This window comes from Ambystoma mexicanum, chromosome 1p, assembly GCF_040938575.1.
Source record: "Ambystoma mexicanum isolate Mex_15411 chromosome 1p, UKY_AmexF1_1, whole genome shotgun sequence".
Lineage (NCBI taxonomy): Eukaryota > Metazoa > Chordata > Amphibia > Caudata > Ambystomatidae > Ambystoma > Ambystoma mexicanum.
In genome coordinates, this window is record NC_090921.1 from 464,652,198 (window position 1) to 464,672,785 (window position 20,588).

The following is a 20,588-nucleotide window of genomic DNA, read 5'->3' on the forward strand; positions in this document are numbered from 1 at the left end:
AACTCGGCTGCTGGCGTCACATTGACAGATGCTCTGTGTTCCTGATGGCGATTGAGCAGGGGGGTGTCATGATCTCTGCTTCCAAAAGATCAGGACTTGCCCGACTCCCTTGGAAGCAGACCCATAACCCCGGTTCCGAGTGCCAGCCAGTCCCAATTGGGACCTTTTGGACCCTGTCCTGGCGCCAGTGGCACCAGGCTCATAAAGATGCCCAGTCCCAGCGCTGGAAGCGCCGGGCTCATAATGCTTGGGTGGACTTACCTGCAGCAGACCATGCTGCTTACTTACCTGCCAGTTGAACCCCTGATCCTCTTCTGTTTGGGACTACTTTTCCTGTTGGGTGGGGCAGGAGCCACTCCCTAGGTTCAGAACACTGGAACTCTTCTGGAAAGCAGGAACTCTTTTCTTACCTAGGCGTGGCTGTGGAAGGAGACACCTAAGCACTACAGGAGGCTATTTAAACCACACCCGATGGATGAATCTTGCTTTGCGTTATTCTGCATTCTCTGCAGCAGAACACTCATCGTGTCTTCTGCTTCTGATCCTGGGCCTAAGGGAAGAAAGGCTTACCATCCTGGAATCCAGTCTTCAGCAGCACCTGTAAAGACAAAGAAAGAACAGGTTAGCACTACGGTCTTCAGTGGCAGCGCATCTCTTACCTGGTCCATCGGCTGTCACCAACGCCTCGCGCTGCATTCCGGCATCTGAAAGACAAAGGCTTACCTACTCTTCGCATGCTCCGGAGGTCTTCGCACTGCATTCCGGCATCTGAAAGACAAAAGCTTACCAGCTCTTTGCACGCTCCGGAGGCCTTCGGCGCTGCATCCCGCATCTGAAAGACAAAAGAAGGTGCGTTTAAAGACATTGGGCAACTTTATTACTCACGTGCCATTACTCCTTCCCACGCCGAATCCAGTGGGTATTCCAGCACCCTTCAGCTTCTCTAAAGCTCCGAACTTGTACCTGCAAGATAAAAGGGACAGTTAGTGCGCATCGTGAAGCAGGCTACAAGCGCTTACTTAAGTGCTTCCAGGCGCTTCTATTCCTCACGCGGGTTCGATCCTCAACTCTCATCAGCCCGCCATCCGCCATCGCCGGAACCCTGCAAAACAAGAGATATCATTACAAAAGACTTTTAAGACATTTGAAGTGCCCAGAACTTACCGTTCGTGCAGTTAACGACGGACAGCAGTCCTCTGAGGTCAAGAGGCCTGCACCCTTATCCAGTGAAGAAACTGGTTACGGCACCCTGCCCCGAGGCAGATGGAGAGCTCGGCGTTCACTTACCTAAGGTGAGGGTGTTAACCTTTGGGGTTCTACAGGAGAAGAGAAAGGGAAGAGGAGAGAGGCACCCAATAACCCCAGTTCATTAATCCCATATTTTCTATCTGCAGACATCTTACTCTTCGAGTCAGACATACAGTGCACACAGGTCCAGCCCAAAGAGCCAACCGTGTGTTACACATCACCTTTGAAGATACGGCATTCACCCAGTCAAGACCGGCGCCTCTGCGGGAATCAGGTGAGCGTTACAGAACGCAAAGCCTATCGCAAAACTCCCACCCAGGCGCTATGGAAACCTCGGATACCGACCAGCTAGCCCAGTTACTTGGGGAACTAAGAGCAGAAGTGCATGCAGCCCGTCAGGAAACGAATGCTCTAAGAAGGGAACTGATTATTTCCAAGGAGCGAACAGACGATCTCGCTAGACAATTGCTACAGTCACAAGCCGGACAAACTCCGTTACCCGCATCAGGGGCAAATCTTCCTTCAACATCCTCTACGAACCCAGTGCAGATCAACCTACCTGGGAATGTACCTCTGGCTCCGCCCGAACGATTTTCTGGTGACCCAAAGAGGTTTGCAGTATTTATTAATCAGTGCCGGTTGCACTTCTTATGCCGGCCAGCAGCCTTTCCAACTGATCAAGCTAAGGTAGCTTTCGTGCTTTCGTACCTTAGTGGCAATGCGGCAGACTGGTCGATCCCTCTAGTTAATCAAGATGATCCGGTTCTCCATGATTTTCAAGCTTTTCAGCTCAGTATGGAAAAACTGTTCACAGACATTCACAGGGGCAGGCCTTGGACAATGAGCTCCTTTCATTGCGACAGGGTAATCAAGACCTTTTGGCTTATATTGCGTCTTTCAACAGACTGATAGTGGAAACTCGATGGCCTGAGGACAAAAGGATTACGCTGTTTTATAGAGGTCTACGTGGAGAGCTCAAAGGTGTGTTAGCCCAAGTAGTGAATCCCCCGCAAGACTGTTCGGACTATATTGACTTAGTCGTTCAAATTGACCACAGACTGCAGAACAGGAAGGCCGATCGTTCCAAGTTTGATGCTCGAGTATTTTCCAAACCACCAACTCCTACCAAAGGAGTAGACTCCGGGGAACCCATGCAAATAGGGGGCCTGAAAGGACCACTAACACAAAAGGAGCGGGAAAGGAGAAAACAGCTGCAATTATGCCTCTATTGCGGAAACTCGGGGCACTTTCTTCGAGACTGTCCGGTGAAACCAGCCAAGAAGGCAGTAGGAGCTGCAGTTACCAGGGTCACAAACTCTGAGCAGGGAAACGACCTCGCCCGACAAGAATAGAGGTCCTCTTGCCGAGCGTTAAAACCAGTTCCGTGAACTCGCATTTCGTGATACCTATGGTCCTCATTAGCCCTGAACATCCGGATCGATTACATGCGATTGAAGCTTACGTCGACAGCGGTGCCATCGGCAATTATGTGGATCATGAAATGGTTTTGAGGATGAATCTGACTCTTTGTCCAAAGGCTGTAAAGGACGTCATTACTACGGTGGATGGTACGGAGATAGCCTCCGGACCAGTAACGCATACCACCCAAGAAGTGACGCTAGTAAGTCAAGATGGACACCATGAGAAGATCGTGTTCGATGTGATCAAGGCCCCTCAGTTCCAGATTATTCTAGGAATCCCTTGGTTAGAGAAGCACAATCCTCAGATCGATTGGCGAGCAAGAACGGTTCAGTTTCCAGAATGTGTCTCTACTTGTCACCCTCGACCTGGTGTTGCACTGGCAGCAATTTCCTTGGAGGCTCCTCAGTTACCTCCTGAATACCTAGAATTCCAAGATGTTTTCCGGAAGGATCAGGCTAACTCTCTACCTCCTCATAGGTCTTATGACTGCCAGATAGACCTGATACCTGGATCTACTCCTCCTTGTAGTAGAATTTATGCCCTCACCGAGCCTGAGAATCTTCACCTCCGACAATACCTGGATCAATACCTAGCGAATGGGTTTATTCGTCCTTCCAAATCCCCTGCTTCCTCAGCTTTGTTCTTCGTTCCAAAAAAAAGAAGGGGACCTTCGAACTTGTATAGATTATCGCGCCCTGAACCAGATCACCGTTAAGAATAGATATCCGTTACCTTTGATCCCTGAACTCCTGGACCAAGTGAGAAAAGCATGCATATATACAAAGCTGGATCTTAGAGGAGCCTACCTCTTGGTACGAGTAAAAGCGGGCGATGAATGGAAGACGGCCTTCCGCACCAAGTATGGGCTATTTGAATATCAGGTCATGCCCTTCGGACTTTGCAATGCCCCGGCCGCCTTTCAATATTTTATGAACAATGTCCTCAGAGAGCTCATAGATGTGTGTGTTGTTGTTTACATTGACGACATCCTTGTTTATTCTTCATCGGAAACTGAACATCGGAAACACGTGAAAATGTTCCTCGAGAGATTGCGTCAACACAAACTTTTCGCTAAGTTGGAAAAATGTGTTTTCAACGTGACTGAAGTTGAATTCTTGGGATTCATATTATCACCTAGCGGAGTGCGTATGGATTCAAAGAAGGTCGATGCAATTCTCAAATGGCCATCGCCATCCTCCGTAAAAGGTGTTCAAAGCATGTTAGGCTTCGCTAACTTTTACCGCAAGTTTATCCCCGAATTCTCTCGAATAGTCCAGCCCATCACCGCCTTGTTAAAGAAAAACAAAAGTTTTGAATGGTCTACCGAGGCAGAACAAGCTTTCCAGAATTTGAAGACTAGATTTATCTCTGCACCGATCTTAAAACATCCTCGCCCAGAACTCCCCTACATCGTTGAAACTGATGCTTCGAGCCTTGTCATGGGGGCAGTTCTATCACAAAAGTACCCAGTAACCAATCAGTTGCATCCCGTGGCATTTTGGTCCCGCAAATTCTCGCCTCCTGAAATCAATTACACTATTACTGATAAGGAACTTCTAGCTATCAAGTCCGCCTTTAAGGCTTGGCGGTATTATCTTCTGGGGGCCCGACACACCGTTACTGTGATTACAGATCACCGAAACCTGCAATATTTGAAAACCGCAAAAGCTCAATCCTCTAGGCAACTCCGTTGGGCACTATTCTTTGCCGAGTTTGACTTCATAATTACCTATCGACCTGGTACAAAAAACGGTAAAGCTGATGCCCTTTCTCGGATGGGAGTGGAAGAACATTTGATCAATCCTAAACCTGTACCTATCATTCCCGAACAAAGAATTCTAGGTGTAATCGCCACACAATCCATAGAGGAAGTTAAGGATAAAGCCAGGCTACTGGTAACTCCAGCAGACATACAGAATTGGCATCTGCAGGGAAAGGACTTTACGGTGAAGGACAACCTATTATATTTCCAAGAACGGTTATACCTGCCCAGCAAAGATTTACATAAAAAGGTAATCTCTTGTTATCACGATTCTTTAATGGAAGGACATCCCGGTATGACCAAGACCTCGGAAAAGATCAAGCGCTACTTCTGGTGGCCGTCTTGGAAAAAAGATATAAGAGACTTTATAATGTCCTGTGGAGTATGCGCCCAAAACAAGACTCAAAAGGAAAAACCAGCCGGCCTCTTACGCCCTATTGACATCCCGCCTCGCCCTTGGCATACGCTTTCTATGGACTTCATCACCGATCTACCTCCATGCTCCGGATACAATACGATCCTAGTAATCGGACCTATTCTCCAAGATGGCGCATTTCATTCCACTTAAAGGCTTACCAACAGCAGCAACTCTGGCCCGAGAATTTCTCGAAAACATCGTCCGACTGCACGGTTTTCCTTCAGTTCTAATTTCGGATCGAGGTAGTCAATTTATTTCTCATTTTTGGCGAAGTTGCTGTCGGTCGGCTCAAATTGATGTGAGACATTCGACCAGCCACCACCCTCAAACCGACGGACAAACCGAGAGGACCAATCAAACTCTGGAACAGTATTTGCGCTGCATGCTACAACAAACTGAAAAAACTTGGAAAGATATCCTTTGGATAGCCGAATATGCCTACAATAACTCTGTCCACTCGGGAACTGGGAAGACCCCGTTTTTTCTTTTATACGGTAGTCACCCTCGAACCTCGGAGTTGGATTCACTCCAAGATCTTGGAACACCAGCAGTAGACCACCTGCATTCTACAATCACCCAAGCCTTTAAGGAAGCCGTTTCTCACCTTCAAAGGGCTAAAGAACAATACAAGAAAGGAGCAGACCAACATCGGAAGGAAGCCCCCCAATATCAAGTAGGAGATCAAGTCTTGTTATCCACCAAATATCTACCTCTAAAAGGACCACGCACATTCAACCCAAGATACCTTGGTCCCTATTCCATCACTACCATAGTAAATCCAGTAGCGGTCAAGTTGGACTTGCTCCCTCACATGAAGATACATCCGGTCTTCCATGTCTCTCTATTAAAACCCGTGCAACCTCAAACCCGACTAACTACATCTCCAAAACCTATTCTAGTTGATGGAGAACTCGAGTTTGAAGTCAAAAGCATCCTGGATTCCAAGATCTCCAAATCTAAACTATTTTACCTGATTGACTGGAAAGGCTACGGTCCCCAAGAAAGATCCTGGGAACCTGCAGAATATGTCCACGCGCCTCGTCTAATAAAAAGATTTCATCGAACATTTCCTAACAAGCCCAAACCCCCGGAGAAGCCCGGTTTGGGAGGGGCCTTGAGGGGGGGTGCTGTCATGATCTCTGCTTCCAAAAGATCAGGACTTGCCCGACTCCCTTGGAAGCAGACCTATAACCCCGGGTCCGAGTGCCAGCCAGTCCCAATTGGGACCTTTTGGACCCTGTCCTGGCGCCAGTGGCACCAGGCTCATAAAGATGCCCAGTCCCAGCGCTGCAAGCGCCGGGCTCATAATGCTTGGGTGGACTTACCTGCAGCAGACCATGCTGCTTACTTACCTGCCAGTTGAACCTCTGATCCTCTTCTGTTTGGGACTACTTTTCCTGTTGGGTGGGGCAGGAGCCACTCCCTAGGTTCAGAACATTGCAACTCTTCTGGAAAGCAGGAACTCTTTTCTTACCTAGGCGTGGCTGTGGAAGGAGACACCTAAGCACTACAGGAGGCTATTTAAACCACACCCGATGGATGAATCTTGCTTTGCGTTATTCTGCATTCTCTGCAGCAGAACGCTCATCGTGTCTTCTGCTTCTGATCCTGGGCCTAAGGGAAGAAAGGCTTACCATCCTGGAATCCAGTCTTCAGCTGCACCTGTAAAGACAAAGAAAGAACAGGTTAGCACTACGGTCTTCAGTGGCAGCGCATCTCTTACCTGGTCCATCGGCTGTCACCAACACCTCGCGCTGCATTCCGGCATCTGAAAGACAAAGGCTTACCTACTCTTCGCATGCTCCGGAGGTCTTCGCACTGCATTCCGGCATCTGAAAGACAAAAGCTTACCAGCTCTTTGCACGCTCCGGAGGCCTTCGGCGCTGCATCCCGCATCTGAAAGACAAAAGAAGGTGCGTTTAAAGACATTGGGCAACTTTATTACTCACGTGCCATTACTCCTTCCCACGCCGAATCCAGTGGGTATTCCAGCACCCTTCAGCTTCTCTAAAGCTCCGAACTTGTACCTGCAAGATAAAAGGGACAGTTAGTGCGCATCGTGAAGCAGGCTACAAGCGCTTACTTACGTGCTTCCAGGCGCTTCTATTCCTCATGCGGGTTCGATCCTCAACTCTCATCAGCCCGCCATCCGCCATCGCCGGAACCCTGCAAAACAAGAGATATCATTACAAAAGACTTTTAAGACATTTGAAGTGCCCAGAACTTACCGTTCGTGCAGTTAACGACGGACAGCAGTCCTCTGAGGTCAAGAGGCCTGCACCCTTATCCAGTGAAGAAACTGGTTACGGCACCCTGCCCCGAGGCAGATGGAGAGCTCGGCGTTCACTTACCTAAGGTGAGGGTGTTAACCTTTGGGGTTCTACAGGAGAAGAGAAAGGGAAGAGGAGAGAGGCACCCAATAACCCCAGTTCATTAATCCCATATTTTCTATCTGCAGACATCTTACTCTTCGAGTCAGACATACAGTGCACACAGGTCCAGCCCAAAGAGCCAACCGTGTGTTACACATCACCTTTGAAGATACGGCATTCACCCAGTCAAGACCGGCGCCTCTGCGGGAATCAGGTGAGCGTTACAGGGGGCTTCCTTCTCTGTTGCATTGAATCCAGGCATATCGCTGAGATAAAGATTGCCTCCTCTACATCACCTGCCTCCCCTCTTCGTCCTCCGCAGCCACCGATATCGGTACCGTGGCCTGGCCGGTGTCGGGGGTGGTTGAGACACTTGCGCCGACTGCCATGGTGCCCTGCACATTAAAGTATAATGGTTGATCTTGCCGCACACACCCACAGGTGGCTCCCGCCGCCAGGCACGGTAAGTCACGGTGGCCCTGGGCCACCACATGCATCGCACTGCTTCTGGCGCTCTTCCTGGGGCCTTTGTGCCCCTTCCACGCTCTGCCTTATCAACCGCCTGTGGGCTCTAGGCGATCCTTTGACTGACACTGCCTGCACAAGCTTCGGGCGTCCTCCTTTCGACACCTATTCCATCTGTGCCGCCCTGGAAGTGGAGAGCTTCTAGGTCCTTCCTAGATCCAGGATTCGGTGCAGGGGAATGTCGGGCTCTTTTAGAATCTGGAGGCGCAGGGCTGCCGATGAGCAGTGTTGGATGATTTGTGCCCTGATCTCATCTTCCTCGTCTACCAGCCAACAGGTCATGGCCAATCTCCGTAGTCGAGCATGGCACGCGTCCAGTGGCTCCGCCAGGTCTTTGTGGTCCTGCCGCAGGTGAAACCTCTCATAGTCCCTGTTGACGAGTGGTCTGAAATATTTCTGCAGGGTCTCTTTCGCTGCGCTGTATGAGTTGTCTCGAGGTTGCAGTTTTGATGCACCTCACTGCCCACATTGAATAACAGGATCACCCTTTGGGCAGCATCATGGTCCCCCTTGGCTGTGGTGAAGTACATCTCTAGCCTTTTGACCCATATGTTCCACCATGGTATGAGGGTGACGGGGGCTCCTGTGATGTAAAATTTGGGAACTGGAAACCAGTAAAGCCACATGGGGCGTTGCGGGCCATGCCGGAGATCCTGCGCCCATCACTTTGGGTTGTGGACAGAGACAATCTGGCCATGGACGAGGTGCTTGCGCCGCTGTCATGGTCTTCCTCCTGCATCATGGCAGGGCCTTCCCTTCACCGGTGTGACTATCCTTCCCTTGTGGTTTCCCCCTCGGCGGCACAAGCACCCCTGTAGCTCCCTAAGGGCCAAGCTGTATGGACGCCCTGTAGCAGCTGTGGTAGTACTGTTGGGATATCCTTCTTCCCCCTCTCCCGCAGCATGAGCACCCTGGCAGGGCTACTTGCGGTGATGTTGGTGCGGCATCGCTGGGGCACCCTTTGTATCTGGGATCTTCCGACCACCCAGTGCACGTGGTGGTGGTGAGGTGATTTAGCCCATTTTCCTGAGCCTTTTTGCGCTCTGAGTCCTCTGTGCCGTGCTTAGTGTTTTTTTCTTTCTCTCTGGGTCTCCCCGTGTGGTGAGCAATGCATTCCCCCTATTTTTTCAGTCCCAGGGGCCTTAGCCAGCTGTGGACGCCTCGCCGCAGAGCCGCAGTGCTCGGGGTACAGATTTACCTGAGCACGCTGGGCGTGTGATAATCAGCAGGCCCTGCATCCGGAAGCTCCACCCAGCGCCAGCACTCGCACTGCCGCTGACAAGGTAGCTGGGCATGGGGTAGGCAGGGGCTGGCTGGTGGCATGCCTAGAAAGACTAGGAGTGCCAGACCTCCCGCTCAGGACGGCACGCCTGGGACACCCGTCCTCGTCGCCAGTTGTTATAGGCTCAGGGTGGGTAGCTCTGGCCCGTTAAAGGAAGACGCGAGATGTCTTTAGTGTGTGACTAGCAGTGACTGCCCAGAGGCTTGAAGACATCCCCTTTTATTGATAGCAGTGCGTGGGATCACCTGGCATGGTGACCACACGCACTTTGGTGAAGCGTTGTTCCTTATTCATTTCCACACTGTTTCACCAATCTGCACCAAAGGTTGCCTAGTTACCTGTTAGAACCCTCTGGACATGACTGGTTACATAACATTTGGACACTCCACCCCCTGACCCGGATTTCAACACCTTCAGACATGATAAATTGGCGAACCATCAATGTGGTCGTAGAAAGACCAGTCCTTGACACTAAAATGCATGTTTTCTGGGACATTTGCACTGCAAGGAACTGCACCATGCCAGGGTGAGGTGACCGGTGGAGAGAGAGCATGGGAGGCCACAGTATGCAGCAGCACACCAACTCTTACCTCCCCCCAACGTCTGCTCCGGGGTATGTCAGCCAGCCACACACCCATTCTCAGTGCAGTTTGCTTCAGGGTACAAGGCACATCAAGTGATACACGAATCGGAACAGCAACCTACAGTGTCATTGATTTTCAACAATTGATGAGAGTGTTTTCATGTCTGTCCACACAACCCGTTCAGAGAATGCGTACCTTTTGTTAGTACCATATATAACTCATTAAGAATATAAAAAATCAAATCACATAATTTCACCATATAATACATCCAATTAAAATAATTTCCCATTAAAATTGTCTCCCATAGTGAATGCACACCAAGGCATCCTACATCATTACAATACTGAAATTAAAAATCACCTTACTTTCTCAAGGCTAATACACTCTCATCATCATCAAACAAAATCTTTATTCGACAATGTGTTTTTAGGAACAAAACACATGGTTCAAAATACATTTAAAACAGATAAGACACATACGTGTTTTTATAAATACTTGAACCTGGGCAAATCTAAAACAATTAACACATCTGACCTTATAGCAGAAGTTAAAGAAAATCCATAAATTCACTGTCATACTAATGGTAACGCAATCTCAATTTTAGCTGTTCATCTATATTTATAATCTGAGTTAATTTCCATGAGCTGCATATTCCTTAATTGTTTTACTGCAGCATTGCCAAGCCCTATGGATATATTTGACCATCCAGTACAGCTCATCCGGATTAGATTTACAAAAATCCATTGCTTCTGCAACCTCACGGATAGCCCTACAATTGAACAGAGGTTTTAAGTAAACTTTCCTTAGCCTCCTACATTCTTCAAAGAACAGCATGAAGTGTTCCATGTGTTCCTCAACAGCACCACATAACACACATAAACCATTGTTCGACTCCCCCCAGAATTTAGTGAAGGAGGCTACCTTCAATATGCCCAATCTAATTTCCAAAAAGAGTGTTTGTGCGAAACTCCCCCTTTCATAAATTTCATACCCAAAATCTTGTTTACCAATAAGATATCTTGTCCCCAACCGCAATGCTGAACATGATTCTTGCATCCTCCTTCGAGAGAGAGTCAAGGCAGGTTGTTTAACACTTGAGACAATAGCTTTATCAATAGTGGTTGTGTTAAACCACTATCCGGTAAAATTAAGGGAAACTAATGTCTTCCTTAGATGAACCATCCATGGCGGAGACCCACCCCCGCTGCTGCAAAACATGTTACAATGCTTCTCGGTACTCCACAAAACCTAGAGTGCTCCACAGCCTGACCCAGTAAACAACTGGTCCTAAACTAATCTCATCCCCAATTGAGTGCACACCCACTTCTGTCCGGAGCAGGGCATTAGGGGCACTTTTCAGCATTGAGAGTACATTTAAAAAAAATGTATTCTCTACTGTTTGTAAGGACCGCTGACTCGATTAACCTCAAATTTCTGCGTCATAAAGGGCTGCCACTTTATCTGTTTCTGATAAAGTTCTAAGGCAGGTGAAATTGTAACCTTACCATACTTGCAGAAAAAGCTTCTCGCTCCCCTACTATATTTTGCCAGAGTGGTCCGGGGCATTTCCACGTGTGCACACGATGCATTGGTCTCAGAAAAGCAGATACCCAGATAATCATAGGTTTATTCTTGTTCCAGTATGATCCCGTCTGTAAAGACTGGAGGGGGGTGTCTGTACCTCTGCTCTCTATATGGTAGAGAGGCACAGAGGACCCCAGCCAAGATTCTCTATTATTGGTACGTGGTCGAGCAATCAAGGCCTAGCTTCTCAGGAGGTGATGCAGGCTGGCTACGCACAGTGTAGTCCTCAAGCCCCCACAAAGGAATGTCCATACACTGTATTAGTTAAAACACAGTCTTTATGTAATTAATATTCAAGGTTATGCACACTATCACAGTAACTCACTTTGTGCTCATAAAATCTACAATGGCAAATATATACAGTTCTAAAGTGGTACCACAATTATTATCAGATCTCATTAAAGTGCATCAACTATACTCTGGTCAAATGTCACACAGATCAAGGAATAAAAGTAACCAACAATAGATATATGCGGAAAGCAGTTGGTTAGAACAACAGGCAGAATACTGGCCCCTACCACTAGACATAGTTCTGTGTGGAGATCCCCCCACCTGGGCAACCTGTAGAATAAAGATATACTACAAGCCCAGTCCATATATGTTTACAAGAGTCTTTCCAATAGTTCACCAACCCCAAAGTACCTGGTGTTGTCGAGTTCCTCATCGGGAAATCGACAGCCCTTCTTGAGTGCACTCCCTTTAAGGCAGGAACCATGGGTCGTGGAACGTCCGGTGAGAGGAAGGGTGAACCACGGCGGTGAAGTGGCAGCTTCGTTCCTGGCGGTGCTCTGCGACGACGGAGCGTAGGCGTCCTGCAAGGAAGAGGCGTGCGGGGCACCTCGGTGACAATAGTTCTGGACCGCAAAGAGTTTGAAGAACTGTGGCTCAGCAAGGGCGTCGAGTAGTCGGCGTCTCTGTGGCTGTCGGGTGGCAGGATTCCCACTGGTGGATGTTCCTTGGCGCGTCGACGGCCTCAACTTTCTCCGGCGGGAAAAAGTGGTTGACGGTGCGGATGAGAACGTCCTTGGATCAAATGAAGTCCTTAGGCAAACGGGAGCACGGCGGCTCTGGTCGGCGATGGCGGTCGTCGACGGTGATGGACAACAGTCCGGGAGCTTCTCTTTGGGATTCCGCGGCAGTACCAGTCTCCGGTCGGCAGCCTGTCGTAGGTCTGTCTATCAGGGTGCTTTGGCAAAGATCAGCTGGTGCACGATGGTCCCTCATAGCTCGGGAAGAGGGTGCCTTACCAGGTCCTCTCTGGGTCAGTCCTTGGAGACGCAGCAGCTTTCTGATTGATGAAGAAGGGCAACAGCAATTCTTCTCTTCCAGCAGGGCTTCAAGATCAAGCTTCAGTTTCACTCCAGTTACTCTTCAGCTTCTGAACATGAATTCTAGCAGTGAGAGGCCCCCAGATATACTAGTTGATCTCCCATTCATTCTGCTGGGTCACACTCAGGCAACCAATCGGTCAGAAGGGCATTCATGCAGGCAGGCAGCCAATCAGGTGCATAGTGCATTCAGGCCATTCACTTCTCTCCAGACAATCACAACAAGTTATGTGTATTGGGACAAGTACCCAGCCATACAACACTCCACACTGCATTCCTACCAGTTTCGGGCAGGGCTGTCTCAGTCATTGTGTTAAACACCAGATACAAGACATCCACAACACAGAATGCGTATTCGTCACACACTCCATTCACACAGGTCCCACCCACAGGGTGTACCCACAACATACAGTCACTGGGAAGGCTCCAGTCAGTCTGGCCGGACTTCACAACAACGCCATATATGGAACTTCCACCCAACAGCCAGTCAGGGGGAAGGGAAAGAGTCGGGGCTTCCCAGGACTTTGGGAAAACAAGGTAACAGGCAATAGAAAGCAAGAGCCCACAGGGGCCATCTTGTTTCCTATCAGGAATCAACTGATTCCAATGGCAGGGCCTGGGTATCCCAAAATGGAGAATACTCAGAGCACCTGTCAAATTCAGCATGGAGCTGCCACCAGCCCATACCCTGCTCTGTGGGCCAGGCACAGGTGCCCAAAAACATACACTAGGGGCATTGTAGGTTGTGTCATAACGGTATCCCATGGGCCCGTTCACTAAATCCAAAGGAGAGAGCTGTACCGCCAGGATTCCCACATGAACTCCTGCACGGAAAACACGACAGAACACATGATAAAAAGCAGTAAAGGACTGGATACAGAGGCCCTGTCCCTCAGATGCATTTCCAGCATCGCAGTCGCCCCTCCCCAGACTGAGGTTAGGGTGCCTAATCTCCCACAAGATAGACACCCTCATCCAGACGGTCAACATACCTTCTGGAAAAGCCATCTGCATTATCTTGACTCTTCCCTGGTCTAGGCTCTATGGTGAAGTCTAGTCCTTGCAGGCTAATGGACCACCTGAGCAGTTTCGGGTTCTCACCCTTCATCTGCATAAACCACTGCAGGGGCTTATGATCTGTTTGGACCTTGAAGGTAGACCCCGTAAGGTAGGGCTGAACACCTAAGGCTCCAAACTATACTGAAACATTCCTTTTCAACAGTAGCCCACCTAGGTTCTCTACCCTTGAGTTGTCTACTGATGAATATGATCAGATGTTCCCTCCCTTTTTCATCTAACTGTGACAAGACAGCTCCAATTCCGGTGTCGCAGGTGTCAGTTTGAACGAGAAAGGGCTTGCTGTAATCTGGCGCACACAACACAGGTTCCCTACACAGACTTTCTTTCAAGCCATCAAAGGCCCTCTGACAGTCTTCAGTCTAACTAACCTTCCTGGGCTGTTTGGGTGAAGTCAGAGCTGTCAGGGGTGCAGCTATGGTTCCATAGTCTTCCATGAAATTGCGATAATACCCAGTGAGACCCAAAAAGGCTCTCACCTGGGTTTGAGTAGTGGGATTCTCCCAGTAATGTACATCCTGTACTTTACTGGGGAGAGGTTGGATTTGACCCCCTCCTACCTCATGACCAAGATACATGACTTTCCCCTGAGCTATCTGGCACTTGGTGGCCTTGATAGTGAGGTTAGCCCTTTTTGAGGCCTCCAACACCTTATCCAGATGTGTCAAATCTGGACAAATCCCAGGTGGAACTGTAGACGGAAATGTCATCTAAGTAAGCCACACAAAAGGCTTCCAGCCCACTGAGCGCATGATTGACCAATCTCTGGAAGGTGGCAGGGGCATTCTTCAACCCAAAAGGCATGACCCAAACTGGTTGAGTCCCTCAGGTGTTGAGAACGCCATCTTTTCCTTGGCATGGTTCGTCAGAGCTATTTGCCAATAGCCTGAGGTAAGGTCAAAGGTGCTCACAAATATGGCAGCACCTATGGTGTCCACGAGCTCAGCAGCCCGGGGCAATGGGTGCGCGTCAGTTTTGGTGATGACATTGACTCCTTGGTAGTCCACACAGAACCTCCAATCCTTGAGGACAAGGACCACGGGACTGGACCAGGGACTAAACCAGGGACTGTTTGAGGGTTCAGTAACATCCAGATCCAACATCTTGGTGACCTCAGCCTGGATGTGGTTCTTAACTGTATCTGACATATGGTAGCACCTGCTTTTGACAGGCACACTGTCACCAGTGTCAATCTCCTGCCTGCACCACGGTGTAAGGCCTGGCGTTAGTGAAAACAGAGAGACATACTGCCGGAGCAAAGCCCTGCAGGCCTTCTGCTGCTCTGTCGTCAGATCGGGAGAGAGTTGTACTCCCTCCACTGAGCCATCTTGAGGGTTGCTATGCAGCAAATCAGGAAGGGGCTCACTCTCATCCTCTTCTTGCTCTGAAGCTAGCAAGAGACATGAGACTTCTGCTCGCCTGTGGAAAGGCTTGAGCCTGTTAACATGGAATACCTGAGGGGGTACCCCAGGGACTCCCATGTCAACCAGATAATTGACTTCGCCCATCTTGGAGATAATCCTGAAGAGTCCAGTCCATTTGTCTGCCAAAGCTCGAGGCTTGGTAGGCTCCATCACAAGGATTTCCTGTCCCAGAGTCCAATCCACTTGCAAGGCTTTAAGGTCATGCCAGTACTTATTCAATTCCTGGCTGGCCTTGAGATTTGTTGTCGCCTAACCCATCATCTGTGTCATCCTCCGTCTAAGGCCTAACACATAGTCCCACACTTGCTTTGCGGGACCTGGAGGGGTGGCCTCCAAACCTTCTCTGATTAAGGCAAGGGGCCCCCTCATGGGATGTCCAAAGAGTAACTAAAAGGGGCTGAAACCAACACCCTCTTGAGGCACCTCTCTGTAAGCAAACAGCAGGCATGGCAGGAGGAGATCCCATTTCCTCCTTATGTGCTCTTCCAAAGCGCCTAGCATGCCCTTGAGAGTTTTATTAAATCTCTCAACCAGACCATTGGTCTGGGGATGGTAAGAGGTGGAGAACTTGTAGGTTAACCCGCACTCTTTCCACATGGTTTTCGTGTAACGAGATATGAAGTTGGACCCTCTGTCAGAGACAACTTCCTTAGGGAATCCAACACAGGTGAAAATGCCCAGGAGTGCCCTGGCGACCACCTTGGCAGTAATAGTCCGAAGGGGTATAGCCTCAGGGTACCTGGTGTCATGATCAACCAAGACCAGGATAACCCGATATCCACCAGAAGTGGGAGGGTCAAGGGGACCAACAATGTTGATGCCCACCCTCTCAGACAGTGTGCCAACCACTGGCAATGGCTGCAGTGGGTCAATGACACTGCCTCCAGTTTTGCCACACAACTGACAAGTTGGGCAGGTCCTGCAGTGGGACCCCACTTCTACTCCCATCCAAGGCCAGTAGAAATGGGCAGAGAGCCTCTGCTTAGTCTTCTTGGTCCCAAGATGACCAGCCAAGGGCGCCCCCTGTGCCAACTGCAGCAATAAGGGCCTGTATACCTGGGGTACCACCAACCTCTTCAGGGCACCTGAGTGGCACTCTCTCTGTCCCTTACAGAAGTCCGCCCGGGAGGGTCCCCCTTCAGCTAACAAGCATTGAAGGTCGGGGGGGTCCTCCGGGTTGAGTACTTCTCCCACAAGAGTTGAGACGGAGTTCACCACTGCACCCAGCCCGTCCAGAGCCTGGATCCCAATGGGTGCTGTCGGAACAGCAGGAAGAGCAGGGGCTCCCTCCACAGAGGTGGCCTCCTGACTCTTCCGTTTTCTTCATGCCTTGGGTTTCCCCGTTGGCGAGGGTACCGGGCTCGCAGCCCGACCCTGTGTGACCTGCAACCGGGTTACCGCCACAGCAGCCATGGGTAGACCATCCGTGATCATCCCCAACTCGACCAAATCGTTTCCTAACAAAATGTTTGCAGGCACGTTGTCCTGAACCAGGACCGGAAGCTTCACTGTCTTGTCTCCAATCGTAAGGTTGACTAAGGCTACAGACCATAATTTGGGAGGCCCACCAACTAACCTGGTGGTTCTCAGAGGAGCAACGACATAGTCCTCTGGCTTGAGCAGGATCCTGTCCACCACTGTCATGCTTGCCCCAGTGTGTCTCAAACCAGTAGAAGGCTGGCCTTTCAAGAGGACACTTCTCAAAAACCTATGAGTGTTCTGTGGGATAGTCGCCAGTACTTCTGCGTACTGGTCCTAGGCCCCAAGGGACACTAAGGAAATCTCTACGGGAGCACCGAAGGTGATCCCAGTAGAGGAGGGGAGGACAGTGGCCTCCACCTCAGGTACGGAGTAGGGGTAGGTCAGACTGACAGCCTGGACTCCAAATGCCTTACCCTTATACTTGGGGTCACCCCTTCGGTGATCCAGAGCCCCACAATCCCAACAAGTTCCGGGAGTGCGGGGTACGGTGCTGGAACCACTGGGACCCTGCTTTGCAGCAGGCGGACCACTACTCTTACTCCCACCCACAACAGACTTATCCCCCCTAGGTTTTTGGGTCTTAGGAGAGGAAGGTTTTGGTTTACCCACCTGTGATTGCTTCTGGGACTCCTCAGCTTTCTGAGAGGTCCCCTTTTCCTTGTCCTCGTCCTTCCCACTGGAGTCCTTAGGGGACACCCAGTGGGAGACCCACTTGTCAGCCAACCTAGCCAGCTTAAAGGGGTCCAAAATGTTCTGGTCAGCAACATACTGATGCAGCTCTGGTGAACAGGCTTCCGAAAAATGCTCAAAAAACAAAAGGTGGGACAATTCAACAAACGTTTTCACTTTGTAACCATCAATCCACTCCATCATGTTCATGTGCGCAGCACTCACCCAGTCAATCCAAGACACATTCTCTTGTTTCTAAAATCCCTGAACCTCTTAAGGTACTGGGTAGGTGTCTTGCCAAACCTGGCAATTAAAGCTGACTTCATGTACTCATACTGACCACTTTCTTCCACACTCAGTTTCAGGATACAGTCATATCCACTCTGAGGCACTCTGCTTAACAAACACTTAGCCCAATCTCTCTTATCAACATCATGAATTGCACAAGCCATCTCAAACGCTTCAATCCATTGGAGGATATCGGAACCTTCCGCATACACACCAACCAAATCCTTCATAAACTTGGTTGCTGGGGACCTGACACACTCAACTGGTTTAGCTGAAGTCTCCACTCGAGCTTTCTCTAACTGGATTCGCTGACATTCAATGTCCTTGTCTTTGAGTTCAGGATCCCTATTCTTGAGTTCCACTTGCTGTGCCAACTCCTCTTTCTTGAGCTCAGCATCTATTTCCAACCTTCGATATTCAAAGGCCAATTTCATCCTTAATAACTCAAGTTCCAAGGAATTGCTGGGGTTTGGAACAGAGGCAGCAGGAATGGTGGCATTCCCAGAAACAGATTCTGCGACAACCCTCGAGGTACAGTCCTCATTGGTTGCATCCCCCCCTTCAAGAGTTTCACAATCAGTCTGGTAGACCACCAGGGCAGCTATCAGCTCAGCCCTAGACTTATCCACAACGTCGAACTCCCTGCCTTCACAAGCACTCTGGAGAGCCTCTAAGCTCATCCAAATCAATTTACCCTTCGCAATAGATTCCATTGCTTGTAATGCAGTTATCTTGTACACAACTAAACCTCAATTTAACAAAGTGCAGATATTTTGTAAGTGGCACGGTCATACACTGATTCTTAAAACCATAAGCATCCCACCGCTGCCACCAGTATAAAGACTGGAGGGGGGTGTCTGTACTTCTGCTCTCTATATGGTAGAGGAGAGGCACAGAGGACCCCAGCCAAGATTCTCTATTATTGGTACGTGGTCGAGCAATCTAGGCCTAGCTTCTCAGGAGGTGATGCTGGCTGGTTCTTAAGTACAGTGTAGTCCCCAAGCCCCCCACAAAGGAATGTTCACACACTGTATTAGTTAAAACACAGTCTTTATATAATTAATATTCAAGGTTATGTACACTATCACAATAACTCACTTTGTGCTCATAAAATCTACAATGGCAAATATATACAGTTCTAAAGTGGTACCACAGTTATTATCAGATCTCATTAAAGTGCATCAACTATGCTCTGGTCAAATGTCACACAGATCAAGGTATAAAAGTAAGCAACAATAGATATAAGCGGAAAGCAGTTGGTTAGAATAATAGGCAGAATACTGGTCCCTACCACTAGACACAGTTCTGTGTGGAGATCCCCCCACCTGGGGAACCTGTAGAATAAAGATATACCACAAGCCCAGTCCATATATGTTTACAGGAGTCTTTCCAATAGTTCAGCAACCCCAAAGTACCCGGTGTTGTCGAGTTCTCAACGGCCCTTCTGGCAGGGCCTGGGTATCCCAAAATGGAGGATACTCAGAGCACCTGTCAAATTCTGCATGGAGCTGCCACCAGCCCATACCCTGCTCTGTGGGCCACACTCAGGTGCCCAAAAACATACACTAGGGGCATAGGGTTGCACCCCTACCCATGGGTGCCATAAGGGTATCCCATGGGTCCGTTCACCAAAACCAAAGGAGAGAGCTGCACCGCCAGGAGTCCCACATGAACTCCTGCGCGGAAAACATGACAGAATACACGATAAAAAGCAGTAAAGGACAAGGATACGGAGGCCCTGTCACTCCGATGAATTTACAGCATCACACCGTCCACCACAATACACAAATCACATCTCCTCCTTTTGCGTGAGCAAAAACTCAAGACCTTTGTTTTCCCAGTGTTCAATGCTAAGCAGGGATGTCATTTGGGGGTTGGTAGGATGCGCAGCTGCGACCCCCATGGTCCTGAATAAGTAACAGTTAATAGGCGTTGGGGATAATGCCTAAAAATCTATAGGGGCCGAAACATATGTCGACCATCTGTGAGGCCACACTCAAGAGCCTTAACCACCTCTCAGGCCATACTAAAAAGGCCTCCTACACAAAAAAAATGTTACTTCTTTGATTATATCTTGTGCCACTATCTGTAGATAAGAAGAGCCCTAGAGAAAGGAAGGCTTTTGCTAATTTCCGTTTTCCACTTTTCAGGATCAACAAAAAATATTACACGTGAAATACAAGAACCACAGCCACTTTCTAAACCCACTGCAGTAACTTCTGTGTATATTTTTAAAAAATCAGCAAAGGTGAACAGTATTTGTTTGCCTGTTTTTGATGTTAAAGAATTTGTGTTTTTTTTACATATGAATTGTATTTTTAAGATTAAAGATGGAATAAAATACTTTGGAATATAAAAGTGTTTGGTGAAACACAGTGTGAAAAATAATAATTAAACACATATTAAGATGTTGGCTCACACTAATTCTGTGCTCCTAAGGGAGGGGTAACCAACTCACACTTTTATTATATACACTGGTGTAATCTTCCCACAATTGAACTGGTCCAGCGAGAACAAAATTAGGGAAGTAACCAATTACATACTGCTGTTTGCGAGCACCCCAGAACATGGAAACATTTGGCAATAAGACTTGAGGCATTTGAAATTGCCAATGATTCAATGTCTTTTTGCATTTTTATGTTTCACTTTACATGCTATCTTGCAGTTTTGTGCAGTGTGGGTTGAAGGGGTACCTGCCTGCTTGCTATGCCTCTTGTGCCATGTAAAATCGTCCCTGGATTTTGTGATGTTCGTTTCCCCATCAGAAAAGGCAAGAGTGACTGTCAGGCGGTGCAGATATTTCGTGTAGCCTTATGTGAACATTTGCGCTATGTTTACATTTTTTTGTATTAATCTTTCTTTTTTGATTTAAAAAAACCCTTACAATAACTTGACTTTAAACAAAATTAGGTTTAATAATTGGCGTGCCAACAATGTTTTCTGTGTAAACCGGATGACTGGTTGCAGTTAGGCCAATGAAAGTAATTTCCATGAGATAAGGAAGACATATACCATCTCTCCTTCAGTACAGACAGAAGAAACGTGAAACGTTAATGCGAGGTATCCTGCGAGGTGCTGAAGAGCGGGTGCCGGGTCGCAGTGGCCATGACGCCCTCAGAGGTG